Source organism: Coloeus monedula (assembly GCF_965178545.1).
Source record: "Coloeus monedula genome assembly, chromosome: 27".
Taxonomy (NCBI): Eukaryota; Metazoa; Chordata; class Aves; order Passeriformes; family Corvidae; genus Coloeus; species Coloeus monedula.
Window position 1 is genome coordinate 6308625 of NC_138807.1, and position 11418 is coordinate 6320042.

An 11418-nucleotide genomic window follows, 5' to 3' on the forward strand; every position below is an offset into this window, starting at 1 on the left:
GTAAATAGGGTAAGAAATTCTTCTAAAGTCAGACACTAAAACTCCAATAACTTGTGCAGCAAATGAGGCGGAGAACAGCCCATTTAACATCAGCCAAGACCAACTCCAAGCCTGCCTACAAAGGCAGAGTTTCAGCCTACAAGCTTGACCCAGCCCTTACAGAGAGCTCAGGTGCTGGCACCTTCTGTCTCCTCGCTGTGGTTTGATTTCTATGATAGTTAAACAAACAAGCCCACTGCATATTTAGGCAGAAATGTTCCTACATGCACCATAGAAAAAGCAAGTTACTACAGCCCCTGCTGAAGCCAGCACGATTTTGAAGCCTACAAGGTGAGGTCAGGTTTACACAGATATCAGATCCCAAAATCACACCCGAAACTCCGTACAAATGCCAGCGTTCAAGAGTAATTCCCACTCGGATGTATCTGTTTCATACACACGCTGCAGCAGAGGGGTAAACACCGTTTATTTTGATTGATTATCCATTGTGTAATGCAGAGCTGTAATTCCATCAAGCCATCAAAGCGATTCGGCAATTATATAAATCATGGGAGGAACGTGCGAGAGCTTTGTCGTTAGAAACTCAAAATGGCATTTCCTCACATTCTATTGCTGCATATTGGCTTGTTTTTTAATAATACACAGGCAGATTATTTTGGTTTCAAATTTGTTTACATGCCTCTCATATACCAATTCACTGGCTACTGCCAATGCCAGATCCCATCAGCATTAACAAGACATTTTACGCCGTCTTCCACTCCACAGAAAATTTCCAAAGCAAACTCCGACTGAAACGCAGGCGCTGTGACGGAAATCACACCCCTGCCACAACCCAGCCCCTTGGAAATGGCTGAACCTCAGTGATCCAGCCCTGTGTCGCTCACACGGAAGAGAAGACTTCCCACTCCCAGTGTATGATGAAGGATGCTACGGGAAGCTCTTGCTACAGCTCAGGTTTCATTATTTATAACATTACATAAACCCTTTACTACTGAATAGATCTTGGGCACGGACGTGATTATATGTATGTGCATTATCATAATTAAATCTGCAATAAAGTAAATCAGATGGTTTATGATGCATTATCTAGAAACTGTTACAGAGTTTTTACACCTATTCAGTTCAAATTTAGTAGAAGTGACAACCCCCAGCTCCAGGACATTCCCAATGGAAGCAGCTGCTCTGGAGGTTCAGATTCCTGTACATCCCCTCCTTATTCCTCTCCTACAGGACCTGGGCAGAGGAAAGCCCTTGCAGAGTTCCCTGAAACCCATCCTTTTCCAGTCCAGAAGAGGAGCAACTCCCAAAATCTGGGCAGAAGGCAGCAAACGTGGAGCCCCACTGGTGTCACATCCCAGCTCCTGGTTAAGAGAAAAATCATTAGGGGTTTGCAGGAGTCGATGGCAAAACTCTCCCTGCCTTCGATGGGAGCAGATTCCATCTTGCTCCTCTGCTCTCCCAGCCCAGCAGGGAACTGCCCAGGCAGAACTCCACTGAAGTCCCTGGGATTATTTGCCTTTGGTGGTTTTCTTTCTTTAAAGATAAAAATAAATCCAAGCACTTGGCTTGAATTGCGGGCCCTAAATCAGTATTCATAATCTCACTTGTAGAGTTTTTGGGAAAGAAAAAAAGGAAAGAAAAAGCCATTCTGAGCTGTGGGCTGAAAAGCCACCCAAGATAAACCAAAAAAGCACTAAACATTGAGCCATTAAGTGAGAAAAGACTACAACTTTGATGTGACACTTGGCTGTTTGCTGGCACTATAAACTATTGCACACGAAAAAAGTTTGTTAAATGCTCCATAAACTTTAACACATTGCTGAAACACTTTGAACCAAGAATTTTATTTGGCTATCCACAAGCCACGCTTGGTTCCAGGCAAGGATCAGCAAATGCAGTTTTTTCTCAAAAAATTATTTCACTTTGAAACAGTGAAATGAATAGAGGTAGATTTAAGGATTTGTAAGAAAGCACCCACACCATGTCTGTGTTGGGAGAGCCAAAGCTTCAAACAGGGATTGAGTCTTTGAGGTTCATCCCTTTTCAGTACCTCTGACCTTTAAATTTTCAGGAACAACCAAGTCCTGGACATCAGGCAGAGCCAGGAGAATGGTGAAGCACTAGAAGAGCTCTGCAAACCATGAGGAAAACAGCACAGTGGAGTCCACGCTTCACCTTTTCTCTGTGTTTGCCTAAACTTGCATTTCCAGAGCAATTTCAGATCTAAACCAGAGTACAGACAAGAAGCAAAATTAATCTTTAAAAAAAAAAATCCCCAGAAGTTTTAATATTAATGGTCATTGCCACAAAGAAAAAGGTGTCTTTCTCCTGACTTTGACATTTTCTTCTCCAAAACAGGAGGGAAGAAACTCAACTCCCCAGAGTGACAACAAGGTGTGAAGCACGAGCCACCCATTCCCATCACCTTGAATCCACTGAAATTTCACACCGGACTGGAGACACTTTCCAAAGGAATTTTCTGTTCAACAAAACTTGCTGAAAACCCTAAAATCCCCCAGCTGTCTTAAGCATCATTGGCTTTGCATAAAACCTAAAGCCACTTTTAACATGTCACTCATCTTCCCTATTAAGCCCAATGGAAACTGTGCCATGGCTCCCTGCTCAGGAACAGACATGGATTTGGATCTCTGTCCCAGAGACAGACAGGGATTGATACCAAACCCACACCCTGAGCTGGCACAGGGCCCGCAGATGCAGGGGACAGAGAGGGGACAGCCACATCCTCCCGCCACAGGGGCTGCTGCAATTTCCTCCTGGTTTACAACGAGTCGTTACTCCAGCATGGGCACGAGGGAGAAGCAGGGATAGAAATTCATTTTGAATCACAACTATACCTGGGGCTAAATCACTCGGATGGTGCGATTTACACATTCCCACCTCTCAGGGCAGTGCATAAAGCAAGCGTGGGGCCATCATTCATGTGGGGATATTGCTCTGGAACGCGCTGTCAGGAGAGTGTTTCATGGCACACGAGCGAGCAACCGGGCGCTCCACCCTCGGCAAGAGAAATGGACTCCTGGTAATGGACTACAATTCCTTCCCCTGCAGGCAGGCAGCACTGCCACCATCAAACACGTCAAGCTGCAGGCACTGGTGATTCATCTAGTCCAGCAGCACCCAAAAGCAGATGCTTCAGAGGAATTACCTGTCTGGGTGAAGCTTTTCCCAGCTCCAAGCCACCACTGCTTGGCACAGGACCTGCAGCAGGACTGGGCAGGGAGCACAGAGCAGCACTTGCCTGTGGCTTTCTGGGGCATTCAAGACACCAAATCTGTGAACGCTAGAGAATGGCAAATAACCAAGTTTTCACTCCTCCACACATACTCAGTGCTTCAGGAACAAGGCATGGATGGCACAAGAGCACTCCCAGAACAAGACCCACAAGACACTGCAGAAGCAGAGCCTTCCTGGCTGCTGGAGCACATCTCCAGCAGGACAGAACTCACCTGGCAGCTTGGAGCAGCCTGAACCTCTGCAGGTCCTTTCCAGCCTCACCCACTGCGTGACTGATTTTTCCTCCTGCCTGCATGCTTGGGGCTCCAGCCTTCAGCTCCAGTGCAAACACCAGGTCTTGGTTAGTGACATAATCCTTTGAATCCCAGCAGCTCCCATTTCACAGGACACAGCTGTTCACTTCCCTGCACTCATTTTCACAGCCACTTCTTCCCTCTGCTCCCCCTCCCCCAATTTTTTCTGCCTTTTGCTGCTAAAATTCAAATAAATGCATTTTCAGGATGGGAGTTGTAACTTTACCCCTTATTTTTCATTCACCTGTCTTCTTCAGACCAGTATTTAAAGGTTTTGCGTCCTCAGAAACCTTGCAGACGCAAGATTTGCTGCACTGCCATGGCCCTTGGCCACCACTTTGCTCAACACAGAGAAGAAATCAAAATTCAAAAGGCAGTTCAGCACCTTGACATTGTGCAACACAAGGAAGGACCACAGATCCCACAGTCCCAACGCTCCTCAAGCGTTTCATGTTTTGCAGTACCACCCTCATCTCAGTCCCAATGTTTTCTTCACTGCACACGAATTTCCTGCTCCTCCTTGCTCCCAATTTCCTCAATTTCTGACGGAAAAGGGGTAAAAAAATCACCCACAAGGGCTTATTTTACAACACAAGCAGGGAATTCCCTGCCTGGCTGGGGCTGTGTCGCTGCTGCACAGGGCCCACGTCAGGCAGCTGGAGGGTACGTCCTGCGTGTCCCAACGTCCTTCCCGCATGGAACAATCCAGCCCTGAACACACCCGGCATTTACCACACACGTGTGAGCACGTGGAGCCCCAACACACGGATTAAAGGCCTGACTGTGCCTCCTGGAGAGGTGACCTCCCTCCTACAGTGTTTCCAGGAGGCAAAGCCAGCAGACGCTAAACCTTCTGGGAAGATTTTACACGTGGACTTGATCCTGGAACGCAGCGCCGGTCCAAGATTGGATTTCACTGTGGCCGTTCCTCGAGGTCCCCATTTTGGCCAGTTCTTGGTGGCCTTCATGGCTGTGAAAATCCTCCTGCTCTTGCAGGCAGACAAGTGACATTTCCATGGACACCGGGTGGCACAGTGACCTCTGGGCAAGGATCGTGTGATGCATCCCTGTGACACCACCAGGATACTGCTCCTACACCAGGAAAAACAGCTGCCTTCCCCTTCCCAGGCCAGGGCATATTGAAACATCTGCCCTCCAGACAGCTTTTAAAAATCAAGGTTTTCTTTCCTACTCCTTCGTTCAGTGGCAGAAGGTATCCCACATCCCCCTCCTGCTGCTCCAGTGGCTCCAGAACTGCCAATTCCCAGAGCAGCCCATTTGGTGACCTCAGGGACAGAGAGATGGACGGGGCCATGCAAACTGCCCAGATCCTGTAACAGAGCATGGGGAGAGGCTGCTGCTTGCTTCCTTAAGTAAAGGATGAAGTTTTAATTTAAGCTGATCTCTGGGGAGAGAAGAAGGTTACTGGATCCATAGGAAGCAGCAGGGAATGAACTGAGTGACCCTGAAGCCAGGCACTAGCAACCGGGATTCCCAAGGGTGACAAAGCTGGGGGGACAGACCGGCACCAGATTTGCTGTGGATTTTTTCATCCCCTGCTCCGGACACACACACACATTTCCCTTGTGCTCCCTCACAGAGCAAACAAATGTTAATTTCTTTGGGAAAACTGGAAAGACTATTTTCTTCCCAACCCTTCCCCCTCTCCGAATTCTCCCGACTTCACAGCTTGCAGCAAAGTGCCACTAATCCCCAAATTCTCTCTCTACCTGCAGGGAGAGCTGAAACCCTACCCGTCCCCTCCCCCAGCCCTCCAACCACACTAATCCATCAAATTCCCTGGCCTTGCAGCCCACCCCCAGCCCCGACAGCAGCAATCCTGGCACCAGATGTCCACTGACAAAGGCAGCGCCAAGCATCAAAAAAGCAATTGCCCATCACCCCTGTCCCGACGGGGCCCCGGGCAAAAAGCGAGTTCAAAGCCCAACAAGCCCAGCAGCATCCGAGCGTCCTTCTGCCGCTCACACCCCGGGCACGCGGAGCAGCCGCTTCCCTCACTGGGGACACGGTGACAAAACCCAAGCCACGTCTGAGCCCACCGAAGGGTTGCAATTCCCCTCTTGCATCAGGGATTTAAACCAGGGGTCACTAATGGAAAACTAAAGGGATTTTATTAAAAAAAAAAAAAAAAAAAAGATCAAACCCCGAGCAAGACATCTGTGCTCTGTCCACACGACGCTGAAGCTGCATTAGCAATGACTTTGTTTAAAGACCACCGCTGCTCCTCCCGGCACCCTCCGCGCCGCCTGCCACGAGAGTTTTGCTGGCCAAACCACGCTCCAGATTGGCCATCTGGATTATCCGTTTTTGCTAAACCGGACCACAAACCCGGCCTTTGAGACAACACACCCATCTCCAGCGATCTGCTCAGAGAAGGAGGTGGAGTAACCTTTCAAATGCCCGAATTTGTTACCCTTCCTTCCCTTTTCCTTCAGTTTGGTACTAATGCTTCCAGTATTCAGGCAAGCTACTGCATCAGCCTCCTCTGTCAGGTCCTGCTGGGCTGTTTACACTCTCAACCCCATCCGTATTTTACAAATGCAATTTCGAGCTTTCCCACATTTCCCTCAGAGAAACGAGAGAAGCGACATGCGGGCAGGCACAGACTGTCCCAACCACGCAGGAGGGACAGGCTGGGCATGCAAAAGCCTTGCCTGAAACCCACCCCCAAAAATCTGTGTTAATAAAGCCCACACGGGAACAACACCCAGGACAGGAACAACGCCCTGTTTCTACGACTAATTAATCGCAACCATCTCCCCGGCTGGCTGCGGAAACGACTCCAGCTAATGGTTCCTACGCACGGTGAGCATCCCTCCTCCTAACCACGCATCCCTGCGCCGAAGGGACAGCCCCTGCCACCCACGCTCCCACCTCCTCCGCAGGCAGGGCCCCTACGCCACAAATCTGGGGGAAATTTGAACTGTCATCTTCCCTCTTACACCCAGGTTTAGTGCTGCTGCTACAGCATCATTTTATTTATGGTATTGCTTCTGCCACTGTAACGATCCTACATAAATTCCACATCCCGATTCCCTAACAATACTTGCTGCTATTATAATAATGGTCCCATCTAAATGGCACAGGTGCCATTATCAGAAAATCTGTTTGTAATAGGGAAGCAACTGTAAAAAAAGGCATTACACCCAAATGAACTATTTAAGGATTACCATAACCAGGGGCCTTGCCTCAATTCCCTCAGCTGCAGCGCTGCTTCCTGCCTGCTCATAAATAGATAGCAAGTCAAAATTAGCAGGTAAGTCATCCTGTGATTTGGGAGCTGGTGCAGAAACTGAGCACTCTGTGGCTTCATCACACAAATAAAATCTACCTCCACGCAGATTTAATAAAGAATTTTTGCAATGCAGTTACTAAGTGCTAATGAGAGCACTAATCAGTACATGGAGAAATGGAAACACACCCTTACCCTTACCACCCCATAGAAGTTATCTGTAAACAGCAAGGAAGGGCAGAACAGCTTCTTTTAAGAATCCAAACTCACCCAAGTGCACATGAGCTCATGCCGAATTAAGGCAGAAGTCACATAAGCGACAGAAGTGGCATAACAGACAAGAAAAATCAAGGTCTTGTAGGGTTCTGTTTGATAGACCTCAGATCTCCATCCCTGCCTCAGCCCCTGCATGCTCACAGCTCCCAGGTGCCTCCTGATTCAGGAAGTTTCACCTACCACAACAGTTATTACTCCTACAAAAGAGTTCTGGAAAGGCAGCTACTCCTTCAAAGAGAGCTTCCAGCAGATGTTTTCCCACCGTCAGCATTTGAACAAACACGGTGTCTCACACCTTCCACAGTGCCTAATTTTACCAGTTCATTCTTCACACCCGCAAACACAGCATGAAATAAATTCGAATGTAACAAGATTGCACTTCCCTGGTGCCATGAGATGTGCTGCAAACTCTGCCTACTCCAACAGCAAAGCCTTGCATGGGAACAGAATATACCCAGGGTTCAAAATCTCTTCAGAGGGCAGAGGATGGCTTGGGGGGAGTGGTAATGGGATGCAGCGCCTTTTATCTCCAGGTGAGCAGTTAAAACTCAGCCAGGTGAGCAGCATCTATAAAGCTGTTACTACACGAGGGCTGCGCAGAAGCCAGCTCAAAATGAGGATCAGTGGCTTCACTCCAGCTCTTGGCCGACGGGTGTCAGACAACGTGTCACTCCTACACCTGGCACCGCAGGGCAGCCCCCAAAAAAGCACCAAGGACGGGGTTGTGCAACCTCCACTTTCTCCTCTGCACGTAGCCGGGTGACACCGGCGCTGCTGCTCTTTTTGGCCCGTGCCCACACGCCGCAGACAGGGACGCTGGAGCAGGAATCAGAGATACTGGATCTATTCCTGGCATCGCTGCCGACCTGCCGCAGGAGCTGGGCGAGCCTCGCCTCTGCTGCTGTCTCCTCGCTTTTGGCTGAATGATTCAACCATGGCACTTCATCTCTTTTCCACAGTGGACCCTAAAACTCTTCTTCCCAGCAAGGAGCTGCATGTTGCTATTCCCACTCTGCAGACAAGGAAGCCAGCAGATTGCCATTCCCCCAAAGGCTGTTTTTCTGGCACGCTCCTTAGAGATTAAATCTAGTGAAATAGCTTTGCCTTACAAGAATCTGTACCCACAGGGCAGACTCAACAGCCAGGGTAAAGAGGGTTTTTGAAACTTGCTGTGATCAAGGTTAAGAAACATAATAAAACACCATATCCTGCTTTTCCAGCTCTTCAGGGTAATGAGGGATTTCCTCATATATCTGCTGCAACTGTCACCTTTGCAGGAATTTAGTGCTTAATACTAAATTCACTCTCTGTCTGCACACTGAACCTACAGCCGGTTTATTTTGGAACCTCCACCTCCCAAAAAAACCGATGCACGTCTCTTCCAAGTCCAAAGTATAATTGGGCCTTCTCTGGTTTCAATGCCTTTGATAAATCCCTGCTTTGGCTGCAGGAGGAGGCTGCAGAGCAGCAGGAGAGCAGAGCAGGAGCCCCGACACTGCCTCACTCCCTCGGTTCCACTCCGACTGGCAGAAGGATTTGGAAGAATTCTCCGGGAGGGGATGTCCCTCTTCCTGCACTGGGGATCAACGACACACTCCCGTGCTGATAAAAGAATACGATCCCTTCCCCTCCCTTCTACGCGGCTGGTTCTCGGAGCAGTAACACGAAAGGAAGGCGAGCGTCGCCGTTCCCTCTCCGGGGATGGTCGGCGAAGGAGAGAAGCGCAGCCGCGGAGCCGGAGCAGACCCCTCCTCCAGCCCAGTCCCACCTCGCTGAGCCACTCGGGCCAGCCTCACTCACCGCCCCCAGCCCGCACCCCAACCCTCCTCCGCAGCGAGGGAGCGGCGAAAGGCCCCAATCCCCTCCAAACGCTCCTTAGTCTGAGAAAACGCAAATCATGAAGAAGCTGTTAAAACAGCCTAATTCGCTCAGATCCAGAGTTTGCACTTCTTCCTTTTTGGCGAAGAAAAAACCCTAAATAAACCCAAACCAACAGTGCTAGCCCTGAAAATCCCAGGGCTGACAGGCCCTTGTGTAGCCAGGAGCAGCCGCCCGTGGGCTGCAGCCCCACACCAACAAACACTGAGCTGGTTACCAGAGGAGAAAAGCGTCTCAGCGCAGGTGGTTTGTTATTCTCAGAAAGTATCTTTCCAGCAGATGTTCCCCTGTACCATGTGTGGCAATCCCAGTGTGCTTGAATTTGTGATTTTTCCTCCGCTAAGTGACGTTTTCAGGAAAAGGGAAATTAAAGGATAACAAGATGCAGCTATAGAAAGCTAGAGCTATACAGGCTAGAAAATTCTCTTTTTTTTTTAGGAGAAAAACCATAATGTTAATGTTAGAAACCACATTTCATATATAGTAATGATCAGCTTAATCTTTACACTTCTTTCCTTAGCTACAGGAGAGTTCTCCAACAACGAACAATATAAATTTAAATTTAATTTCAAGTGTTGCTCTAACTGCCTCCAGTCAGACCAACTGCTGCGAATTCAAGTCAGAGCCTTGACATAAAAGTTACCTGAGTTACCTGCAACAGAAAAGTTCTTTGCTTTTGCCAAAGTGAGAAAAGAATAATAAAGGGATAAAATGTGGTTATTTCTCAGGAAAGTTCCAGCTACACAGTTCCTGTAGCTAAACGGAGCTTCCTCCCCCCCCATCTATTATGTTTCTAAAATTACACATTTTAGACAAATCTGCATCTTGAGCTTGAGCAGTAGCCTAATAGCTAGCAAAGAAGTCATGTAAAGCCGAGAAAATGAGTTATATTTAATCCTGGGAACGACGCATAGAAGTTGTGCAATGTTTACAGTGAATAAATTCTATCCGTTAACTCAAAGGCTCCAGCCCGTGTCCTGCCCCGCGCTGCCGAGAGCATCGTGCACTCCTGCAGCCCCGGGCTGCCTTTAACTCATTAAAAAATAAAAGGCATTTCCAGTACGGAACGAAAACATGGAGTAAGAGGGGTAATCTGGGGAAGAGGGCGAGCTGGAGAGCTGGTCCTTTGTACGGCAGGCGAGCGCCCCAGCGCAGGGGGATGCTGGATGTGGTTCTCACATTTTCTTGTTTTGCAGCAAAACGCTCCTGCGAGCCCTTGGCTGGGGAAAAAGGGGGAGAGGAAAGGGGAGAGGAAATGGGAGAGGGACGGGCAGAGCGAAGGGAGGGGGAGAGAGACGGGGAGAGGGAAGGGGAGAGGAAAAGGGAGCGGGAGAGGGAAGGGAATTCCCTCCCCAGCGCCGCCCCGCAGCCCCGCTCCCGTCCGTCCGAGCCCCGCTGCCCATGGCCCGCAGGCAGAGCCCGCACGGAGCCGGGCCCCGCCCGCCCGCGGAGCCCCTCCGGCGGCCCCCGAGACCCCCGCCCGCCCCCACGGCCTGTGCGCGTAGGGGAAACAGTTTCCCCTTGTTAAAGATGCGTTAAATAATTAAATTTTAAAATCAAACCGACCGTCTCGGACTCGTCCCGGCGTCGGCGGGGTGCGGAGGCTCCGCGGCGAGGGCGGCCCGGGGACAGCGCTGGCGGGACCCGCCGTCCCTCGGGCCCGGGGTGCCGCGACCCCTCGGCGGAGGGAGGGACCCCGCGACCCCTCGGCGGAGGGAGGGACCCCGCGACCCCTCGGCGGAGCCCACGGCGGCCCGGCCGGGCAGGGGCGGGGCCGGGGCGGGGCCGGGGCGGGGCCGGGGCAGCGGGGCCCGGCCGGGGGGACCCTGACGGCAACCCCGGGAGTGGAGCCCCGGGCTCACCGCTGCCCGCTCGCTCGGCGTCCCTCCGAGCCTGCCCTTGGGGTTCCCTCAGACCCTTTGGGGTCTGCACCCCCATTCCGGGTCCTTTGGGTCCTCTCAGACACCACCCCGTTCCACAAAGCTTCCACAGTACTCCCCAGAATAAAGGGAAAATCCCCCTTGCTGTGCCCCCAGCACCCCGCTCACGTCCCCGGTCACCCGTCGTGCCCAAAGGGGAAACTGAGGCACGGCAGCGGGTGCTGGGATAACCCCTGCCTTGAGATTCATGGCAATGCTTTTGGCCATACAAAGCCCGGCACCGCTCATCTGTGATGAGATAAACTCTCACCTCTAAAAACACCAAAAAAAAAAAAAAAAAAAAAAAGAAATAAAACCATCAACAAAAGCCACAACCTTCTTCATTTATTTTTCATGGAGCTGCACAGCCGTGCTGAGCTCTTGCAGCCATCTGTAAAGGGAGAAGGTAATTCCTAGCCTAAGGACTTTAGAGTTTAAATAAGATATAAACGCAGCGTGAGAGGACAGCAAAGGGAGCGGCGAGAGGGGGTGTGCAACAAAAGGGTTTCTTCAGAGGGAGATTAGGATATCACGATTGCGACGT

The 11418-nt window shown here is 50.4% G+C and overlaps 1 protein-coding gene across 1 annotated transcript in view; it reads right to left on the reverse strand.

Annotated features, from left to right (window-relative positions):
* PTPRS (protein tyrosine phosphatase receptor type S) overlaps positions 1-10702 on the reverse strand; it is a 125885-nt gene extending 115183 nt beyond the window's left edge. Inside the window, exon 1 of the mRNA XM_082297999.1 lies at positions 10522-10702. The gene's annotated coding sequence lies outside the window, so the exon portion shown is untranslated. The remainder of the gene's footprint in view (positions 1-10521) is intronic.
* Positions 10703-11418: the final 716 nt, after the last annotated feature.